This window comes from Mya arenaria, chromosome 10, assembly GCF_026914265.1.
Source record: "Mya arenaria isolate MELC-2E11 chromosome 10, ASM2691426v1".
In the NCBI taxonomy this organism is placed as follows: domain Eukaryota; kingdom Metazoa; phylum Mollusca; class Bivalvia; order Myida; family Myidae; genus Mya; species Mya arenaria.
In genome coordinates this window covers 53,715,129-53,723,866 of record NC_069131.1, presented here as the reverse complement: position 1 = coordinate 53,723,866, position 8,738 = coordinate 53,715,129, and the positions used below count along the sequence as shown (strand labels likewise).

Genomic DNA, 8,738 nt, shown 5'->3' with positions numbered 1-8,738 from the left:
CCCCCCATTTCGTTTATTACAAGCACATTACCCACATTTTGGTGAAAAGCAAACAGACTTCTGCACAATTGATCAGTCTTGAGAGGATACGTTTTTAAATCTGATCGCTAATGATCACGAGTCTTTCAGTTTGGTATGTGATGTGTATCATTTATAAAGCCAACGACTTTTTCACTTCAGGAACGGACTTGAACTTCACCATGACCCGATTTAGAAGGCGAACGAGCCTCGTGTTATACAGAAAATCACTCAAGACCGCAGTGATAAAGAAATCCGTCAATACAAGAACAAAAAATACAAGGCTGTCGCCGATGAAAAACGCGTTTGTGTTATGACAACTCCCAAAAAAGTCCCAGTATCCATCGAAATACTCGTTGTTAGATATGCGGTGTATTTTAACAATTAATAGAGAATAAAAGCATGGTTTTATCATCACAGACGATTGACAACTTCCCGTTTTTTTATGTTTTAAAGAATACTTGTTTGTGATTTTAATAACGTTCTGAACATGCTGGCTCTACCTGGTCTACTTTTTTGTTTACATTACACCGCATTGTTTGTACTCCTATACCGGATGTGGCCACTTTGTCGATAAACATAGTGGTTACGTTCAACCAATTCTTGTTTTCTTTTAAGAAACGTTACTTTTTTCTAACCTTGTTTAATGTTTAGAACACATGTTGACATTTTTTCAACTTGGTTTATACTGTGTTGAGGGTCGTGAAGCACTTGAAATCAGTTTATTTCGTATGCAAATTGGTCAGATGTCTTTCGAATATGAAGGAAGTTTATAAAGTAGTTATTGACCTTTCTACACAGCTCGGCCATTTTCCATCGAAACAACCTCGGATGGCTATGAACAGATTACAATGTCAGAAATTTTTACATTTAACTACGCTGCAAGTAGATCGCGTAGTTATTTCAATTTTGTTGTAAAACTTTATGACATGGGAATCAAACTTATTTATTAAATAATATAAATCACTGGCAATCAATTTTAACTAGGTAAAACAAAAAAAAAAACACTACAATTAACTCATTCTATCGTTTAAAATTTTACGAACTACTTCAACTTATGTTCCCATACATCCCAAGATATTTTCGATGGAAAATGACCGAAGTTTTCCAAATGGTATACACAGTCAATAATACTCTGCCGGACAGTACTACGGTTACAAACTACTGATTTGTTAAATGATAAAAATCAATCGCCAACGGGCGGGTCACATAACATTCATAATTCAATTGTTCGAACACTCTATGGATACCCTTCATGTATGTGTGCATAAAACAACTAAACAATATTGGTATATAAATACTCCATTCGAAACAATGAATATTCCAAACGAAATTAAAAATGTGTACAAATGCATTTGGCATCGTAGCAGTGGGCGTGGCCGGCGGAAATACAATCGGTCAAAGTACCATTTCTAAACAGGTACTCGCAGTCCGCTTTAACTGTACAACCTGAAAAAACGAAATCAATGAAACGACATTTAAAATGTGTACAAATGCATAAGGAATCGTCTCAGCGGGCGTGGCTGGCGGGCATCCAGTTCATACAGTACGATTAAGATACAATTGCTCGCAGACTTCTTTGACATTGCAACCTGATAAAAAAGGAAATCAAGTATACGATGGAAACTATACTGGGTAACGCCCATATCTCAAATATCTAAAAAATTACTTAATTCAAATCTTAAAGATACACTCTTACTCCCAAGGAGACCGGGTTCGAACCGGTGTCGCCAAAATAGCAGACCAGCATTCTTTTTCCGGTTTGTTGAGAAATAGTTCTCTGATATTCTTTTTTTATAGTTTATCATTCGCTCGTTTTTAGTGCATAGATATTATGAACAATTATCTATGAAGTTTTATAAGAGCATCCATGTTCCAAAAAATAACGAAATCTAATTTATTTTAAGCGGGGTATGAATACATAACCAAATTACTACGCCGTCATCTAATGATTGAAAGTTTCTAAGGTCGAATGTGTTGGCAAAACAATTGCGGATAATCATTGGATATAAAACACTTTTCTTAGTTTAAGAGTGTGTTTCATGATACATGGATATTCAGTCATCTTACTGTCAGAGACATGTCTGTTTTGCGTGAAGAGAGGTCGATTTCCAGGTAATGATGAGGACCACGCTAGTTTGTTGACAAATTTGAGGCGTGGGTGCGGTAAAAAAAATCAGTAAATCTGTAAGTTGTTGTTGTTGTGTGATTTTTCGGGAAGTTCGTATTACATAATTCAACGACAAACAGTTCAAAATACATATGAACGATGATATAAAATTCTATATATGTTCGAACAGGTGTTTTCGTCTGTAATTTGTTTGGTATGAAAGCAAATGTTCGAACATTCAGCTTCAAGATCAAGAAAACGTTTGAAAAACGGGGTAACCGGTAATAAATGGTAGGTTGTTTATTTCCAAATATATATTTAATTAAATTTATAAAACATTTCATTTTTAAACAATGTTTTGCCAACATTTACTGGTTTAAAGTGAAGTGTTCTGTTTTGATCAAGGGAAGTAACTACAAAGGAATTTAAAAGTAGTTCTGAAAGTTGATATTTTCACTCCTTATTTTGCAGTGAAAATATCAAATTGATATTTTCACTGTTGTTATTTCACTGTAAAAAACCCTTATTTAATCGAAAAGCATGAAAGAAAATTAACAATTGGTGTTGATATAAGTAATAAATTGCGGGCTTGATGTCATTATCGGGGATATGAACGCAATTGGGCTGGTCAAAGTACGCGTGGAGTCCCTAGGTCTCCACACACTTTGACCAGCCCAATTGCGTTCATACCCCGATAATGACATCAACCCCGCAATTCATTCCTTAAAACACCTTACGCTCGAGTTGGGATGAACCTATTTTACACAAGCGATCATGGAAGATACTTGTACTCTTATGTCATACAATTTCAGTTTAGATCTTTAACTCTCCGCTATGCTTATATTCGACAATAAACAGATATTGACTTGCATGACTTTTATAGCTCATGTAATTTATGTTTTCGGTTAAGAATATATACGTACTAAATGGATATTATTTTTCAACATAAATGGAAATTCTTGTCGACATGAATGGAAATTGTTGTCAGCATAAATGGAAATTGTGGTCAGCGTGAATGGAAACTGTGGTCAGCATGAATGGAAATTGTTGTCAACATGAATGGAAATTGTTGGCAATATATGGAAATGGTGGTCAGCATGAATGGAAATGGTTGTCAACATAAATGGAAATTGTTGTCAATATATCAGCATGAATGGAAATTGTTGTCAACATAAATGAAAATTGTTGTAAATATATGGAAATTGTGGTCAGCATGAATGAATTGTTGTCAACATGAATGGAAACTGTTGTCAATATATGAAAATTGTGGTCAGCATGAATTAAAATTGTTGTCAACATGAATGGAAACTGTTGTCAATATATGGAAATTGTGGTCAGCATGAATGGAAATTGTTGTCAACATGAATGGAAATTTTTGTCAATATATGGAAATTTTGGTCAGCATGAATGGAAATTTTTGTCAACATAAATGGAAACTGTCGTCAATATATGGAAATTGTGGTGACCATAAATGGAAATTGTTGTCAACATGAATGGAAACTGTTGTCAACATGAATGAAAGCTGTTGTCAATATATGGAAAATGTGGTCAGCATGAATGGAAATTGTGGTCAACATGAATGGAAATTGTTGTCAATATATGGAAATTGTGGTCAGCATGAATGGAAATTGTGGTCAATATCAATGAAAATTGTTGTCAACTTAAATGGAAATTGTTGTCAATATATGGAAATTGTGGTCAGCATGAATGGAAACTGTTGTCAACATGAATGGATATTGTTTTCAATATATGGAAATTGTTGTCAGCATGAATGGAAATGGTTGTCAACATAAATGGAAACTGTTGTCAATATATGAAAACTGTTGTCAGCATGAATAGAAATTGTTGTCAACATGAATGGAAATTGTTGTCAATATATGGAAATTGCGGTCAGCATGAATGGAAGTTGTTGTCAACATGAATGGAAATTGTTGGCAATATATGCAAATTGTTGTCAGCATGAATGGAAATTGCTGTCAACATGAATGGAAATTGTTGTCAGCATGAATGGAAATTGTTGTCAACATATATGGAAATTGTGGTCAACATATAGACATTGTTGTCGACATGAATTGAAACTCTTGTCAATATGAATGAAAACTTTTGTAAACATGAATGGACATTGTTTTCAACATTTCATATATTATACGGCTGATATTATTTTCTGCTTTAGCTATTATTGTGTTATATATTTTATCAAATCATATTTTTTAATACAGAACCAATTTGCGTCAATATTGTCATATGTATAAGAATTGATCATAACAGGATGGTTTTGCACTGTATAGATTTTAAATCTGTGTTTTAGATGAATAAATTGACTTTCAATAGTAAACACTTATATGTGTACTGCATGTATACGTACTAAACACAGTCGAACTACACGTGCACGTTCTGGGAACTGTTGTGGTACAAATGACTTTCCAGCCAGTGTTACACATCGTGTTCGTGCAATCAGCTTCACTTGTACAGTCCTCGGCCTTGCATTCTCCTGCAATGTAAAACAGTGTTCATGGTCCATCCTCGGCACCTCAAATATCCATTTCATATATGATACCCTGGGCCTGTAACAATCTCGTACTCATGCATAATTAATAAGGTGAAATCCAGCCGCTTGATTGGTCGAATGAGACACAACTCATGCAGAACGGAAATGGCCGAGACGTTACGGAGGATATTTCGGTTCTGAATGAACCAACAGTGTCCATGGTCCATACTCGACACCCCAAATATCCATTTCATATATGATACCCTGGGCCTGTAACAATCTCGTGCTCATGCATAATTAATAAGGTGAAATCCAGCCGCTTGATTGGTCGAATGAGACACAACTCATGCAGAACGGAAATGGCCGAGACGTTACGGAGGATATATTTTGGTTCTGAATGAACCAACAGTGTCCATGGTCCATACTCGACACCCCAAATATCCATTTCATATATGATACCCTGGGCAAGTCGGCAGTAAAAATCTTTTACTCATGAATAATAAAATTAGGTAAAACTCAGCAGCTTGATTACACCTCATGCAGAACGGAAATGACCGAGAAGTTACGGAGGATATCTCGGTTCTGAATAATCCAATGACATCGTGTCGTTCAAATCGCTTTAAGCAGGAAATCATTTTTTATTTCAAACTTTGAAGCTCTACACAAAGAATGTTTTTTCTTTCGTTATCGGTTATTTCATTGGTCAGAAAATGATTATATATATTCAAGCTTTACAAATTTTTGCCTGCCTTTTTTTCTCAAATTATCATAAAATTATGTGCCTATATTCACAAACGTCTTGAGACTCAGGCTCTGACCCAGTGCCTATATTTACTAACGTTTTGAGACTCAGACTCAGACCCAGTGCCCTTATTCACTAACGTCTTGAGACTAAGACCAAGTGCCCATATTCACTAACGTCTTGAGACACAGACCCAGTGCCCATATTCACGAACGTCTTGAGACTCAGACCCAGTGCCCATATTCACTAACGTCTTGAGACTAAGACCCAGTGCCATTATTCACTCACGTCTTGAGACTCAGACCCAGTGCCCTTATTCACTTACGTCTTGAGACTCAGACCCAGTGCCCTTATTCACTAACGTCTTGAGACTCAGACCCAGTGCCCATATTCACTAACGTCTTGAGACTCAGACCCAGTGCCCATATTCACTAACGTCTTGAGACTCAGACCCAGTGACCTTATTCACTAACGTCTTGAGACTCAGACCCAGTGCCCTTATTCACTAACGTCTTGAGACTCAGACCCAGTGCCCATATTCACTAACGTCTTGAGACTCAGACCCAGTGCCCTTATTCACTAACGTCTTGAGACTCAGACCCAGTGCCCATATTCACTAATGTCTTAAGACTCAGACTAAATGCCCATATTCACTAACGTCTTGAGACTCAGACCCAGTGCCCTTATTAACTTACGTCTTGAGACTAAGACCAAGTACCCATATTCACTAACGTCTTGAGACTCAGACCTAGTGCCCATATTCACTAACGTTAAGACTCAGACTCAGATCCAGTGCCCATATTCACTCACGTCTTGAGACTCAAACCTAGTGCCCATATTCACTAACATATTTCGACCCAGACTCAGACCCAGTGCCCGTATTCACTGACGTCTTGAGACTCAGACTCAGACCCAGTGCCCATATTCACTAACGTTTTGAGACTCAGACTCAGAAAAAGTGCCCATATTCAATAAAGTTTTGAGACTCAGACTCAGACCCAGTGCACATATTCACTATTGTTATGAGACTCAGACTCAGTGCCCATATTTACTAACGTCTTGACACTCAGACTAAGACCCAGTGTCCATATTACTAACGTCTTGAGACTCAGACTCAGACCCAGTCCCCATATTCACTAACGTCTTGAGACTCAGACTCAGACCCAGTGTCCATATTCACTAACGTCTTGAGACTCAGGCTCAGACTCAGACCTAGTGCCCTTATTCACTAACGTCTAGAGACTCAGACCCAGTGCTCATTTTCACTAACGATTTGTGACTCAAACTCAGACCCAGTGCCCATATTCACTAACGTCTTGAGACTCATACCTAGTGCCCATATTCACTAACGTCTTGAGACTCAGACTTAGACCCAGTGCTCATATTCACTAACGTATTGAGACTCAGACTCATACCCAGTGCCCATATTAACTAACGTCTTGAGGCTCAGACCCAGACATAGTGCGCTTACTACTAACGTCTTAAGACTCAGACCTTGTGCCTATATTTCTAACGTCTTGAGACTCAGACTCAGACCCAGTGCACATATTTAATAACGTCTTGAGACTCAGACTCAGACCCAGTGCCCATATTCACTTACGTCTTGAGACTCAGACTCAGACCAAGTGCCCATATTCACTAATGTCTTGAGACTCGGACTCAGACCCAGTGCCCATATTCACTTACGTCTTGAGACTCAGACCCAGTGCCCATATTCACTAATGTCTTGAGACTCAGACTCAGACCCAGTGCCAATATTCACTTACGTCTTGAGACTCAGACTCAGACCCAGTGACCTTATTCACTAACGTCTTGAGACTCAGACTCAGACCCAGTGCCCATATTCACTAACGTCTTGAGATTCAGGCTCTGACCCAGTGCCCATATTCACTAACGTCTTGAGACTCAGACTCAGACCCAGTGCCCTTATTCACTAACGTCTTGAGACTCAGACTCAGACCCAGTGCCCTTATTCACTAACGTCTTGAGACTCAGACTCAGACCCAGTGCCCATATTCACTAATGTCTTGAGACTCAGACTCAGACCCAGTGCCCATATTCACTAACGTCTTGAGACTCAGACTCAGGCCCAGTGCCCTTATTCACTAACTTCTTGAGACTCAGACTCAGACCCAGTGCCCATATTCACTAAGTCTTGAGACTCAGACCCAGTGCCAATATTCACTTACGTCTTGAGACTCAGACTCAGACCCAGTGCCCTTATTCACTAACGTTTTGAGACTCAGGCTCTGACCCAGTGCCCATATTCACTAACGTCTTGAGACTCAGACTCAGACCCAGTGAACATATTCACTATTTTTGAGACTCAGACTCAGTGCCTATATTCACTAACGTCTTGACACTCAGACTCAGACCTAGTGCTCATATTACTAACGTCTAGAGACTCAGACTCAGACCCAGTGTCCATATTCACTAACGTCTTGAGACTCAGACCCAGTGTCCATATTCACTAACGTCTTGAGACTCAGACTCAGACCCAGTGTCCATATTACAAACGTCTTGAGACCCAGACTCAGACCCAGTGTCCATATTCACTAACGTCTTGAGACTCAGACTCAGACCCAGTGCCCATATTCACTAACGTATTGAGACTCAGACTCTGACCCAGTGCCCATATTCACTAACGTATTGTGACTCTGACTCAGACCCAGTGGCCATATTCACTAACGTCCTGAGACTCAGACTCTGACCCAGTGTCCATATTCACTAACGTTTTAAACCTCAGAATCAGATCCAGTACACATAAACTTGTACGAATTGAGAAACAGACTCAGACCCAGTGTCCATATTCACTTACGTCCTGAGACTAAAACCCAGTGCCCTTATTAACTAACGTCTAGAGACTCAGACCCAGTGCCCATTTTCACTTACGATTTGTGAATCAAATTCAGACCCAGTGCCCATATTCACTAACGTCTTGAGACTCATACCTAGTGCCCATATTCACTAACGTCTTGAGACTCAGACCCAGTGCCCATTTTCACTTACGATTTGTGAATCAAACTCAGACCCAGTGCCCATATTCACGAACGTCTTGAGACTCAGACCTAGTGCCCATATTCACTAACGTCTTGAGACTCAGACCTAGTGCCCATATTCACTTACGTATTGAGACTCATACCCAGTGCCCATATTCACTAACGTCTTGAGACTCAGACCCAGTGCCCATATTCACTAACGTCTTGAGACTCAGACCCAGTGCCCATATTCACTAACGTATTGAGACTCAGACCTAGTGCCCATATTCACTAACGTCTTGAGACTCATACCTAGTGCCCATATTCACTTACGTCCTGAGACTAAAACCCAGTGCCCTTATTAACTAACGTCTAGAGACTCAGACCCAGTGCCCATTTTCA

The 8,738-nt window shown here is 39.0% G+C and overlaps 1 long non-coding RNA gene across 1 annotated transcript; it reads right to left on the bottom strand.

Annotated features, from left to right (window-relative positions):
• Positions 1–1,304: 1,304 nt before the first annotated feature.
• Positions 1,305–4,614, bottom strand: LOC128205342 (uncharacterized). The gene is made up of 2 exons (XR_008256221.1): positions 4,494–4,614; positions 1,305–1,467 (listed from the first exon to the last, which is right to left on the bottom strand). It is a non-coding gene; the product is annotated as an uncharacterized LOC128205342 (long non-coding RNA).
• Between the last annotated feature and the right edge of the window lie 4,124 nt (positions 4,615–8,738).